Source organism: Sinohyriopsis cumingii, chromosome 19 (assembly GCF_028554795.1).
Source record: "Sinohyriopsis cumingii isolate HCF-2022 chromosome 19, ASM2855479v2, whole genome shotgun sequence".
Taxonomy (NCBI): Eukaryota; Metazoa; Mollusca; class Bivalvia; order Unionida; family Unionidae; genus Sinohyriopsis; species Sinohyriopsis cumingii.
In genome coordinates, this window is record NC_142979.1 from 26,919,903 (window position 1) to 26,935,840 (window position 15,938).

The 15,938-nt window shown below is 33.7% G+C and overlaps 1 protein-coding gene across 1 annotated transcript in view; it reads right to left on the reverse strand.

Moving 5' to 3' along the window:
• The window catches only part of LOC149775329 (nicotinate-nucleotide pyrophosphorylase [carboxylating]-like), a 48,227-nt gene that overhangs the window by 18,590 nt on the left and 13,699 nt on the right, over positions 1 to 15,938 (reverse strand). The gene's annotated exons all lie outside the window — the stretch shown is intronic.

Here is a 15,938-nt window from a genome sequence, read left to right on the forward strand (position 1 = left end):
TAACTGTAATTGTGCAAGGGATAATGCAGTAAAGAGTACTGAGTAACATAACTAATTCTGTAATATGATAAATGTCATGACAGAAAGGCAGAGGTTCCATTACACTGTAATATGATAAATGTCATGATAGAAAGGCAGAGGTTCCATTACACTGCAATATGATAAATATCATGACAGAAAGGCAGAGGTTCCATTACACTGTAATATGATAAATGTCATGACAGAAAGGCAGAGGTTCCATTACACTGTAATATGATAAATGTCATGACAGAAAGGCAGAGGTTCCTTTACACTGTAATATGATAAATGTCATGATAGAAAGGCAGAGGCTCCATTACACTGTAAATACTGAATATTACCAATAAAATTTACCCCTGTACTGGAAAAAGATATGGCTGCTGGTATTTGTGCACTAATAAACTTTAAAATCTGTTTTAAGTCTTGAAAATTTACTGTCTTAACATCAAAGAGTATAGGAAGCCCACTTCTTTTGTTCATACAGTCAAACTTCCACATCCCTGCTGACTTTGATCAGTGATTGTTGGCAACAACACAGCACCAGAAGAAGAGTCACTTATCTCTTTGTCCAAACAGCCACTTTCTGTTTCATTCTGTCTGCATTGAAAGATCTGTTGTTGTTGTTGTTATAGGGTTTAATGCCATTTTTCAGCACAAGATAGGCTATATGGTGGCCAGTATAAATGGTGGAGGAAGAACCTGGGAAAATTCTGGAAAGAACCACCAACCCATGAGAAGCTACAGGCAAGCTTTATCATGTACCCTCATACTGGCCAAGCCCAAGACTCAAACCTAATCAGACAGAGGTGAAACGGCAGTGATCCTTAATGGCGAGTGCTTTAGACCACTCGTGGCCCTGAACATTCTGTAATCATGTTACAGTGATTGATAAGTTAATTTTTTAACAAATGTACTGGGTGTTATGGAGTTTATTTATTGTATACCACTGGTGCTTTTATTTACTCTTGTTCAGAACAAACTAATAACCAAGTGGGGATTTTTTTGCTGAGGAACAGGCTTAATTTGGATTTCGCTGGTTTCTATTTATAGATGACTAAGTCATGTGATCTAGCCATGCTGAAGATGAAGGCTTTCATTCACACCAAGCCACTAAAACTAAACATTTTATGTGGTACATGTAAACAATTTAACTATTTATTTTATAAATGAACTCTGAATCAAAGTTGTTAATTGTGTATGCATTAAGTTCATGACCAACAGTAGAATGGGACTACATGATAGTTTGTTCCACACAGCACTGTGAATTTTGTCCTTTCTGTAACTCAGTAAATTTTCAGGTCAGTGGCTTTAAATGTAGCTACTAGCAACAAACTCATTTTAAATACTTTGTGTGAAATAAATTAGGTACTTTTAGTTACATTTAATTATGTCAACTTGATAATTTACTGAATCTCAGGTAAGATAAAATTTGCAGTGGTGTGTGGAACATGGTGTTGACTTGTGACACTGTCCATTATGAATGCAGCTCCTGTAACAGCCATAAATGCATTCATTTAATTTTCTTACTCAACAGAGTTGTTTACGACATAATATTCCCCACTCTATGCAAGTGATAAACCATGCAGTGATGAGATTCGTTGATTAGCATTTGCACTGGTAAAAGTTGGTCTTTTACCGAAATTTTTCAATCCTTTCAGCACAATGCCCAAAAGGTTGCTAATATATCATGCATCATAATACATCTCAGCCATATTTGATAGTGGATCAGCATCATTTACACAATGCCAAGATACATTCTTTCAAATCTGGTCAAATTCTTCAAAGTAGTGTTTGGAAAGTTGTCATTTCAAGATTTTTATAGTTTTAATAACGGTGGTCATTTTTGTTGGTACAGTGTTATCCTTTGCATAAAACTGAAGACCCTTCATGCCAGGATGTAAATTTTGTCAATTTCTAAAGGTTGATTTTGAGAAACAACTTTTTAAAGTTTTGTGTATTTGTAAAACCAGCTATATTTGAGACTGGTTCTGCATCATTTATATACAACTGAAAGCCCTTTTACCTTGATGCTTTCTGTCAAGTGGCCACTGTACTTCAATTGATGGCTGACTGGCATCATGGTACAAATATAAAACCCTTAATGCCAGTATGTTTTTTGTCACATTTGATCAAATTCTCTTGAATGGTGTTTGAGAAGAAGTTTAATGATGGTCTTTCTATTTTTAGTGAAGACAATCCTAGTTTATGGTGAAACAGGATCATATGCATAAATCTGAAAGCTCTTCATCTTCGTCTGCTTTGTCCAATTTCTGCTTTTAGTAATGATGGCCATGTTTGACAGCTTCATTTGTAGATAGTGAAAGCCAGGATGGTCCCAGTGAAGTTAGAATGAGACTGGTTCATTGGCATTTTTATAAGAAGTTGCAAACACATGTAACAAATGGTGACAGATGACTAGCCATAAAATCAGCTAATTTGGTTATATATTTAGGTGACCTAAAAATGTTCATACCAAGTTTGATCAAAACTGGTTTAGTGGTTCTGAAGAAGTTGTCAAAAATGGATTTTCCACTTGGTTGCTATGGAAACCATGCCTTGGTCTTCTGCTCTACAATTTTATTCTTTTCAAAGGGTACAATTTTTAAAGAAAAAAATTCACAGGCTGTCCTTACTGGTTATTTAAAAAAGACCCTGGATATCATAGGTATTTTTAAAAATAACTTAATTCCTTTTATTTTGGTGTATGATTGATCATTGTAATTTGGGTTATAGAATATACAGCTTGTAACAAATGCAAACAACTTCACCTTATACCTGTCATGCTTTCAGAAGTACTTAATGAATATAGAGTGGTACCTAAGGAAGCCGCACGAATGCTAGTGGAGCCACCCCAGATAAAATTTTGTTAGAACTTGTCTTAGTTAACATTTATTCCAAACTGAATCAAAACTGGCCAAGTCATTCTGAAGAAGCAGTTGAAAATGGGTTTTGCCACTCTGGTTGCCAAGGAAGCCACATCATTGCTAAGATAGGCACCCATAACACAAATATAGAAATATTCCTACCAAATTTGATTGAAACTGACCCAGCAATTGTTCAGAACAAGTTTAAAAGAGCAATGTTGACCAACAAAATACACCAGCTTGCTTGGCTTTATAGCTAGGGAGGTAAAAACTGATACAATAATGAAGCAATAAATCAGTTGACAAACCAATTACTCTATCTTCAAGTGTCAAGAAATTTACACAATTAAATGACCTCATTAAGTTTTCACGGTGTATTGTGTATATTTAAATATGGGGGGGGGGTTTGATACGATATATCCTTCTACTATAAAATATAATAAATGTAAAACATTGAAAATTCAAGTACTTCAGGCTTGGATATTACAAACAGAGAATAAGTTAAATGAAGGTCTTTCTATTTTAAGTGACCTTCAGCCAGGATACTCTCACCCAAGTTAGGATGAGACTGGTTCAGTGGCATTTATAACAAGTTGCAAATATATCTAACAAATGCTGACAGATGCATGGCTAAGGCCTAGACTTAAGCATATTTCTAGAAAACAGTGAAATAATTACAGCAGCTAAATTTCCAGCAAGACTTTAAATTGACTAATGAAATGTTTTAAATCTAGACAGAACACGTGACCTACATTGGTGAAATTAAGGCCAGAGCCAATTAAATGTATTTCATTGTAATTTTGGTTGTTTTTAGTATTTTATGGTTGCAAAAAGTGAATGTTTTACTGTACACTGGAACTGAGCAAGTCATTCAAGTGATTTTAAGCGATGCAAGGTATTTGAATGTATGTGGAGTGTATGTACTCTTTAAATATAGAAAAACTTCAAGAAAACTATACACTATTTGTTTAAAATTATGTTTATTAAAGAAGCTAGACATGAACAATATTATACAATTACTGACCTCTGCAGAGGTAATTATGAACCTTATATGGACCAAAGTTTAATGGAGGTAAATATGAAAGTTTATGAACCTTATATGGACCAAAGTTTAATGGAGGTGAATATGAAGGTTTATGAACCTTATATGGACCAAAGTTTAATGCAGGTGAATATGAAGGTTTATGAACCTTATATGGACCAAAGTTTAATGGAGGTGAATATGAAAGTTTATGAACCTTATATGGACCAAAGTTTAATGGAGGTGAATATGAAGGTTTATGAACCTTATATGGACCAAAGTTTAATGGAGGTGAATATGAAGGTTTATGAACCTTATATGGACCAAAGTTTAATGCAGGTGAATATGAAGGTTTATGAACCTTATATGGACCAAAGTTTAATGGAGGTGAATATGAAAGTTTATGAACCTTATATGGACCAAAGTTTAATGGAGGTGAATATGAAAGTTTATGAACCTTATATGGACCAAAGTTTAATGAAGGTGAATATGAAGGTTTATGAACCTTATATAGACCAAAGTTTAATGGAGGTGAATATGAAGGTTTATGAACCTTATATGGACCAAAGTTTAATGCAGGTGAATATGAAGGTTTATGAACCTTATATGGACCAAAGTTTAATGGAGGTGAATATGAAGGTTTATGAACCTTATATGGACCAAAGTTTAATGGAGGTGAATATGATAGGTTTATGAACCTTATATGGACCAAAGTTTAATGAAGGTGAATATGAAGGTTTATGAACCTTATATGGACCAAAGTTTAATGGAGGTGAATATGAAGGTTTATGAACCTTATATGGACCAAAGTTTAATGGAGGTGAATATGAAGGTTTATGAACCTTATATGGACCAAAGTTTAATGGAGGTGAATATGAAGGTTTATGAACCTTATATAGACCAAAGTTTAATGAAGGTGAATATGAAGGTTGACTGCTTTATAACTTAATAATCACTGAAACAAAGGTCTGAAGCTTTTATTTACTTCATAATTTAATTCAAAACTTTAAAATTTTTAAATTGTCTCATGTAACAAAAGTATCAGTGATATATTAACTGTACATTATTGAAACCAAATGCAATTCATTTTGGGGCTCCGAGTGGCCAAGTGGTATAAAGCGCTCTCCGTTATGGATCACTGCCATCTCACTTCTGTCTGCATGGGTTTGAGTCTCCGATTCGGCCAATGTGGGTGTGTGAAAAAGCTTGCCAGTAGCTTATCATGGGTCGGTAGTTCTTTCCAGGATTTTCCCCCGAGTTCTTCCTTCACCATTAATACTGGCCTTCATGTATAGCCTCTCTTGTGCCGAAAAATGGCATTAAACCCTACAACAACAACAGCAACAATTCATTTTGTATGAAAGCGTGTCTGTGTGTGTGTGCGATTTGGATTTATAACGTAGCTTTAAGAAAAATTCAGTCATATGATGTCAGCAGTGTGGCAATTTATAGTGATGTTTAGCACTGAGGCATCATGCCCCACCCAGTCACTATCTTGACAACAGGCTGACTAGTCCTAATACTAACCTCCTAATGCTGAGCACCAAGCGAAGCAGCGGACAGTACCATTTTTATAAGTCTTTGGTATGACTCTGCCGAGGTTTGAAAGTACGGTAACCATTAAATATTTTCCCAAAATGAACATAGATAAAGTGGCCAGACTTGTACATGTACTATTGTTAACCAGTAGTTAATGTGATATAGGTCTTTATCTTACGTGTTTAGGCTCTAATAAACAGTAACACAAGAAAAAGTGAAAACAACAAGCTTTGAAAAATTTAATTTTTTTTACTTCCCTGGAAAAATACTGTAAAAAATGAAAAAATAAGAACTTACAGTTTTAAGAATCAAATCCAAAAGTAATCCAAGAATAAAATTTGAGAAGTCCTAATAATGTGCTAATGAATTCAAGTTCGAGTCCCGACGAAGAATCCAAGTTGGAAGGTGATGACATATACTGTATCCTTTATGGTGTTGGAATGTCTACAGTTCTGTGCTATTCACAAACAATTATCTAGTGTTGGAAATCCGAATTAAATTTTTAAGAAATGTCTTTGTTCAAGAATTCTGCATGAGCACTCAAAATATTTCCTGAGAAACTAATCAATTTTTTAGAATCCAAATAATTCGAATAAACATTAAAATGTAATTCCCAAAATTACACAACAAAAGAAACACCTTTACGTCTCAGTGTTTAGAAACCCGACTGAGATTATTTCTCTAAAACAATGGTTATACAATAATATTTGAGGTGTAGAATGAGTGCCTGTATGAGGGTCACATGATGTTTACATCACATACTCAGAACATGGCCCTGATGAAAACCAATCATTTTGCTCTAAGAATAAAGTTTAAAAAAGTTATTTCAATAAAACTATTTACAAGCCTAGGGTCACGTACTCAATACAGCCTTGATCTCATCCTTATTACTCCCAAAATATAAATAAATAAAAAAATAACCTGTTCACATGACTGTTACTAATTTTGAATCAAGGTCAGGAACCAGGTCAGCCTTAGGTGCTTACAAATGAATCAGTCAAGGTCAAACTATTTTCTGATAAAATTTCCAAATCACGTAAACAGTATTATATTATAATAGCATTTTTTAAAAATTAAAGCTGACAAAAAAGAATAAAATTAAAATAAATATGAATTAAATTAGATATATGTAACATGGTGCCTGCAGAAATTGTGGCACACACTGACATTGATAGTGTAAACCACTGTTTATTATTGTTGTTTGTGTGTGTTTATTATTTTGATGTTACAGATTCAGTACAGTGATCTCCAATGTCCATATACATGTACTTGTTTGTTGTACAAATGGTGAGTGATTAGTACATGAGTTGCTTGCAATGCACGTGCCTAACATACAATTGCCGATTACATTAACAAGTTCCCTGTTCCAATGGTTGACTCCTCCAATGGCTCTCCAGGAGTTAACTTCAACATTTCTGGGTGCAATATGTTACTCAATACTTTGTAAATGGTATCAAAGAAAATAAGTATTGTACATCAGAATACTACATGGTGCTGGTAAGTTGTTAGTAATTATATTCTGATAGTTTTATAATAATTTTGCACCTTACCATTTTGTGAATTGTTTGAGTGTGATAGATTCATTTAGTTTTAATTATTTATATACTTCATGTGTATATGTTGTAGGTCTTCTTTGTCTCCTTCTTCTGGTGAATCATTTAGTGATCATCAAGTCTGATTAAAGTACAAGAACCAGAGACGCAACTTTGTTATTTCTCCCATATTCCAGTTACAGGCTACAAAAGCATAGCAATCAAAATCACCAAATTTTAGATTTTTGAAGAAATTTTCAATGAAATACCAATGTCCATAGAAGAGCATCCAAATGGGTGATATCTTGGCATCAAATCTGATGCAAAGTGAAATTGCAAACAGCAGTAGAACTGTTGCTTGAAGGGACAAACAGAAGCAGTGAAAACAAACTATCTGGATGCCAATTATCTGCATGAAAAAATTTGTTTTATACTTATTACAATGAATGTATGTATGTGCGTATATATATATATATATATATATATATATATATATATATATATATATATATATATATATATATATAAGTGTTTCCCTTTACGCACATTTGTGCATCAAGGATCTCGTGGGTCGGTGGTTCTTTCTGGGGTTTTCCCGGGTTCTTCCTCCACCATTAATACTGGCCGCCATATATGGCCTATCGTGTGCTGAAAAATGGCGTTAAACCCCACAACAACAACAACAGCATCAAGGAAGCATGCTTAAGAAAACTGACACACACACATTTTGTTTCCGTGTTTTTCTTTTTACGCAAAGGATTCACATAATGCGGTCAGGATTTATTTAATATCCAATGCATTGGACTAGGGATGGCATCGTGTATACTTCAAGCATAGGCATTGACTGGTTCCCCGCTTTGTTTGTTCCCTGCATTGCGCTCCTCTATTCGTATAGCAGAGTGCAAACATACGAAATAAAGAACCAGACTAGCATAGACACTGTTATGACAGAGTAGCTTCTGCTAATCTTGCAAGCTCTCATGCGATTTCCATCGAGCTCAGCAAGATGTCATGTAGGTGTTTAACCTCAATGCTTGTTGCACTAGAAAGTGATCTCTAGATTAAAACGCTGTGCACTAAAAATCATTAGCAAAGAAGGTGAAAGAAGCAGAATACAACAGAGTAACTGTGGATCTAACTTTAATGAAATACAATGTATGGAGAAAATAATTCCCTTGACTGGAATATGGCACATCCATTAGGATTACCAGTGTGATTTCTGATCGCAAAGACTGCAAAAGTGAATAATCCTTTCGTGACAGGGTTTAAGAATTTTAAAAAATCTGCCCTCATTCACCACAGGATATATGGAGAACAGATTATAACCCAAGACATTCTTTTACAACAAAGAAATCAGTAAACTTGCCGAGAAAAATGCCTTATTTGGATTACAAAGTCAAGGAATCATTGCATATTTTGTTGGTTTTTAACTTTGCTGCAATAAAAGAAAGACCTTAAAGTTCAAGTGCAATTTATTAGAAACAAGATGAATCATTAGCCTCCTTGATTTTTGGACAAATTTATTCTAGGACAAAGTACAATGAAACTGATGATAGTACACATTTTATGACAGGCAGTAAAAATTAACTGCCATTTGGTTAAAAAGAATTATTAAGCTTTTTGTATTGGCTTGTATGTAATGTGTTTGTCTATAATATTGCTTCAAAAAGATAATAAGGAGACTGTTAAAAGTCCGACTTTAAAAGAAAAATGAACGAATAAAATTATTCTTTGAATGGACAATGCATTTGTTTGTTAATTGTGCATGTTGGTTTATTTGTATGTTTAGAGAAAGCGAGAGAGATTATGTTGTGCAAGTTTCAATATCATATTTCAAGCTGAAAAAGTACGAGTCAGATGAAAATTTGCCAGTACATTTTTGACCCCCAGTTCTGACACCAAGTTTTATTTTAACCCTCAGTTTTACACTCATGGGGGATACACTGTATATATATATATATATATATATATATATATATATATATATATATATATATATATATATACATATATATAAAATCAATGAAGTGAGTAAAATAAATGAAAAATAAACACAATCATATATAATCACAAACAATTATAATTACAATTTTATTATTAATAACCAAATTATCTTTGTACAGTAAATATAAATGTAATTAGGAGAGAGAGAAATTAGAGAATCAGAGAGAGAGAAAGATTCTTATGCCCATCTGATGCAAAGTGAGCACCACTATGACAATGTTTTTTGTCCTACAGAAATCCCAAGCTAATCAAGCATTAAGATTTATGATGACCTGATCAAAGGCATTCTGTAATCTAATCTGACTTTGCATCATATACTGTATGTATTCTCCAGGATAGTCTCAGAAGATCTCCATTATGTGTAAAATGTAAACACAAAACCTTAGCATCAATTCTGGTATTTAATTAAAGCAACTTAACATTTTTATTGTTTCAATTTTTTCTGCTCTAACACGTCAGAGAACTATAAAATGTTAATATTTACTTAGTTACAGATACAGTAAAACATATGACTATCAAACCTCAGATACAGTAAAACATGACTATCAAACCTCAGATACAGTAAAACATATGACCATCAAACCTCAGATACAGTAAAACATGACTATCAAACCTCATCAAACCTCAGATGCAGTAAAACATGACTATCAAACCACAGATACAGTAAAACATATGACTATCAAACCTCAGATACAGTAAAACATGACTCTCAAACCTCAGATGCAGTAAAACATATGACTATCAAACCTCAGATACAGTAAAACATGACTATCAAACCTCAGATACAGTAAAACATATGACTATCAAACCTCAGATGCAGTAAAACATGGATATCAAACCTCAGATACAGTAAAACATATGGCTATCAAACCTCAGATACAGTAAAACATGACTATCAAACATCAGATGCAGTAAAACATGACTATCAAACCTCAGATACAGTAAAACATATGACTATCAAACCTCAGATACAGTAAAACATATGGCTATCAAACCTCAGATACAGTAAAACATGGCTATCAAACCTCAGATGCAGTAAAACATATGACTGTCAAACCTCAGATACAGTAAAACATGACTATCAAACCTCAGATGCAGTAAAACATGGCTATCAAACCTCAGATACAGTAAAACATATGGCCATCAAACCTCAGATACAGTAAAACATGACTATCAAACCTCAGATACAGTAAAACATGGCTATCAAACCTCAGATACAGTAAAACATATGGCTATCAAACCTCAGATACAGTAAAACATATGACTATCAAACCTCAGATACAGTAAAACATATGGCTATCAAACCTCAGATACAGTAAAACATATGGCTATCAAACCTCAGATACAGTAAAACATGACTATCAAACCTCAGATACAGTAAAACATATGACTATCAAACCTCAGATACAGTAAAACATATGGCTATCAAACCTCAGATATAGTAAAACATATGGCTATCAAACCTCAGATACAGTAAAACATGACTATCAAACTTCAGATACAGTAAAACATATGACTATCAAACCTCAGATACAGTAAAACATATGACTAGAAGATCCATTTAATACAGATGCCATGTATACTCACTTGTAAGTTGAGTCCAACGGCAAACTGCACAGACCCTGATCTATGATATAATGTGCTGTCTTATCTGGATCTGGATGAGTTTGTAAGGAGTAATTAGCAGAACAAACAACATAGACCATGATCTGAAAGGCACATTATGCTATGGCAGATCAGAATCATTGTTTGCAGTTTGATCTGACTTATAAGCAAGTATATATCGTACTTCCATTCACAGTTCTAGCTAAAATTTGATCATCCAGATGACACATTATCCATATAAAATCTGTCTTGCACTGGGTCAAGATAAATTATGTTTTGCTGTATTTTTTGAATAATCTATTGTTTATTGTGTTATTGGATTTGTATTGAAAAAATATTTGTGTGCTTTTACAAGCTCACTGGCCACTGCCAAAACAATTTTCAGTATAAACTTTCAATAGTCTTACGATGTTGTGTCCTCCAATGAAAAAAACATTTCTCACAGGAATAATACTACTAATTAGAACAACAGCATTATTAATACATATAGCATGATGTCCCACCCAGTCACGTTATCCTGACACCAAGCCGACCAGTCTTAACACTAACCTCTTAATGCTGAGCGCCAAGTGAGGTAGCTGTTAGTACCATTTTTGTAAGTCTTTGGTATGACTCGGCCGGGGATCGAACCAATGACCTTCCGCTTCCGAGGTGGACGCTTTAACCACTAGGCCATCGGAGTGGTCAACTCTCATATGTAAAGGGAAATATAAATGTCAAAGGTTTTTAATGAGAATAAAATATTTACTTTATTTCAAAATTTTCAATCAATAAATTATCACGTTCTTTCTACCAGAGAGTATTGTAAGTACATAAATGCCATGGCTTGTAGTGTCAATAATTATTAAAAACAATGTTTGGTTCAAAAGAAAAGCTCATAAAAAACCATTTCCACTGCTTTGCACCATTCAGGTAAGACAGAGAGTGAATAAAGGGCTTTAAAAAGCTGTTGAAAGCTCTACTAAGAAGATTTATTGCTCACAAGAAACATAAATTTTCATTTTTCCACTTCATTACTACCCCACTTGTGAGACTAAATGCAAATACTCATACATGGGTGGTGTCAACTTCAAAACCTGTACTCAGAACCTGTTAAATCATGCTCTTATTATTACTTATCATTCTTAAAGGCAAGGATAATTTATTCCGACAACCTGCATTTAAATTCTAAATAAGAATGGATGAGCACAACCACCATATGTAGCTATTAAAAATGTAAAAAATTAACATAATTTTCACATCCAGTGACACTGATCACTGACCTATCTAATGCTCACTCAATGCAACTATAAATGATGGATGTTGGGAACAAAACTTATCATGTGGACCTAAAATGAAAAGTATAGCTTCTGTAACGCTGACCTTTGAAAGCAAATAAAGCAGCCACAAGAAAGGCTATTTAAGCTATTGATCTTAAACTCAAAATGGAGCTATCCGTTCTTAATTGCAATGAAACACTGTTGTTGTTTTTGTTGTTGTTGTTGTTGGGTTTAACGCCATTCTTCAGCACAAGATAGGCTATAAATGGTGGCCATCATTAATGGTGGAGGAAAAACCTGGGGAAAACCCTGGAAAGAACCACTGACCTATGAGAAGCTACTGGCAAGCTTTTTCACATACCCATATTGGCAGAATCTGAGACTCAAACCCACAATGAGGTGAGGTGGCAGTGATCGATGATGGTGAATGCAACTTTGAATGAGATAAAAACTGGATGTTGGGCAATGAAGGAAAACAGACTTCTCATGTGGAATCTGAAATGACAATTTTAGCTTCAGTTATCTTGACCTTTGACCTATGCACTCTAGAAACAATAAAATTAAAGATGCCTCTGCCCAACTGAAGACCACAGGGTACCTATGCTGTTTGACGAAAACTGTATCTAGGAAACCTTATACAGTCATCTTGTCTTTGTTTTAATTAATACTAACAGGCAGTGTTCAAGGAAGAAACACTTCAATTTAAATGTGACATTTATAATTGTTTAAAATATATTTATCATTATTTCCAAGGAATTTTGAACAGTTCATAACTTCATTTAAGGAAACCAAATCCCAAGTTTACATGCCACAATAGCGTTGTTCTGTGCCCAAATCAAAAGAAAATAATGCAAGACTATTCATCTTGCATTGCCAATTTAATTATGAAATATTTTCAAATCGGATTGTTTTCCTTTGTGCAAAACTGAAATAAGTTTTTTTAAATTGATAAATGTTAGTTACCAGTACAAACAGTGAATATACTGCATATCATAGTTAATACTATGAAGTATTTTAGAAACACACAACTATATATTTAAAAATGAAACAGGGGTCCTATCAAATTTATGATTAAATTCAACAAAATATCATATTCCTATATTCTGTTTATCTTGATTATGGTGTCTTTTCTGCTGAAAGATTGAGAATGATGACAAAAGGGTGTCTTCCCAATGCTGAAAGAAATGACCATTCCACCAATACTGCTATAAATTGTCTCATTATATTGTCACTGCCTGTTTAAAACTTTACTAGGTCAGTATTCTATGAAAGCAGTAACAGTGAGAACATCTGACATCATTTTGCCAAACCCGTTTGATGAATGCCATTACAATTAAAGCAATTTTGTTGTCATCTTCCAATTTATTGAATACCATTCAAGAACACAAAATATAATGCTGCCTTTAAATAACTTTGTGATCTTTGGTTACGTGAAAGTTTTATTATATTATATATGTGCTAAGATAATAAATCACTTTTTAGAAATAAAGCTTTAATGGATTTAATATTTGCTTTCAATTAAATATTTATATTCGTCAATATCTGTAACACTTTGCAATGTTTAGAATGAAAATAAAATCAATTGGTTTCAGGGTTCAAGTTTTTACGCGCAAGATAAACATTTAACTATAATAGTAAAGTCTAAATATTGTGTTAATCATCATTAACTCTTCATACAATATTTTTTGATAAATAAAACATGATTAGCATGAGGAATCAAAAAAAGCCATGGGTCAATGTATATACTTTATAAAGTGTTAAATGTCAGCCATATTGGCTTTATTGTTGTACACATTAAAAATCTATTTTAGAAAGAAAGAAAAAATCTAAATGTCATAGCACATATCTATTTTGTTCTGATTTCTGCTAGAGATTTACAAAGAACTATCTAATGTAAATTTAAAAACTGAAAAGCAAACATACATTTTCTTGATATGTTTGTGAAAATGTAACAGCTACTCAAATAAATCAGATATGTGTGTTCCAAGTTTTTCTCAAAATATTTTTTGTCAAAATCAGCCTGACATTTGGTCACAATCAACCAGCATTTCTCACAATGCTGTAAAAAATGGTTACTTCTCAGATTTGACAGTTTAGTGTCTTCTTATTAACATTTCCAAATTTCCAAAGCCCTAACTTCTTTCTAGCTATGATGAACTCAGAGAACATTTTCCCAAGCACTTGTCCCTGGGACAACTGAGTTCATAGTCTGGTACACTGTTGGAGCACCGCACAAGACCGAACAATCAGCTTCCTCCATTCCTCTTGATTTTCCGTCTTTCTCAGTGAGTCACTCAGTGTCAAGCCTGTCCACTCTTGAATGTTATCTTCCCACCTCTTTCTTCGCCTTCCTCTCTTTCTTCTTCCCTGTACAGTGCCTTGCAGGATTCTCTTGGCAAGTCCTGATGATTGTGAGACATGCCCATACCACTGCAGTTTACGTTCTGTCACTGTGATCAGGAGGCTATCGTGAGGCACAATGGCTTGTCTTATCCTCTGCTGTATTTCTTCACTGGTGACATGGTTATCATTTTAGTCAACATAAAACACATAATCTACAACATTACTTACGGTCTTATTAATAAAAATATCAGACACCCAATCCAAGCTTGAAACTAAAATAGTAAGTTTGCAGGGAAGACATCATGTATGAAACTCTTCTAACACCTGTCCACCTAGATAACTATAGAATAAGAGACAATGTTTACTCAGGAAATTGTACTTTTACACCTAGCCCCCAATTTCATAATGGTTTTCTTGTTTACAGTGACACTTGTCAGTAATCTAGTTGTCATTTTAATGTGGAGAAGCTTTGCTTTTCAATGCGCTATCATGTATCTTACTTAATGAGTTAGAATGTGGGAAGTTAAGGACCGAGAAATGTCCACATCTTAGGATTTTCCGTCTGCTCAAACAGCATTATATTCATCCTAAATTGCCAGTATTGTCAAGACTGTGCAGCTTAACTGATGCATCATAATGGCAAATGTCAGCAATTATTTCTCCTTTAGGTATGTAATTACTTTTCACCCTCAAAATGTTGTTAATTGGAATTTTAAAGAAGATTTCCAACTGTCTGCTTAATTTTCACAATCTTTCATGCTAAGTAATTCATTTCAGTCAAGCCTCCATTTCAAGAAAACTATTCGTATTTCTGATAAGTCAAAAAATTTTAAAAGTTATTTCATTGAAACCCTCCAATTAAATTAGTATCAGCTATTGTCTCGACATTATGTGCTTGACAGAATAATGTGGCCTTCATTGCATGAAAGTTGATGGGAATTTGGCATTAAAAAATTTCTTTCCAATTAAGTAAGCAGCATTATTCCTATGAAAAAATAAAAATATGTTTATAGAAGTATCTGCTGGTGTCTTTGCAGTGGCATGAAAGTGTATCAATAAAGATGCATAGTTCTGAAAATATCGGCCATCTGAGCATAACAATGTCTGACCAAATGAAAAATCACCAAACTAACCTTTTTTGGCTGTAAACTTATCACATATCTAATTCATAATTCTATGTGATAGTACTTTGAGAAGCAAACTCAACCGTAAAATGTTGCCTAGATTACTGAAAAGTGTCACTATAAATGTGAATACCATTACGAAACTGGGGGCTAGGTTTGAAACAAAAATTTCTTTATTTACCGGTAGTATACAGATCATGTCAGTTATTATATGTTAATATAAGAGACCATGTACTAAAGGGATTTTAAACCTGACGTCCTCACTCAGAGAATATTTTAATGAATTGGGTCTAACTGAGTATCTGCCAAACATACCCATACAAATATAATGTACATGGAGAATTCAGAAGCTCTCATTTGCCACTTTTACAATTTCACACTAACTGTTCCTTGTTCTTGGATAAAACCTACAGTAGGTAGTACAGTACAGACCACCCCCAACCATATTGTATTGATCCATTACAACCCTATAATGTTGAGGCGATATAATGTTGTTTATTCATATTGATTCAAATTAACCCCACAATGCTGTATGATCAAATTGATTTTTGTAAAAAAGACCCTACGATGATGTATGTTCATATTGATTCAAACCAACCCTACAATGCTGTATGTTCACAGATTCAAAT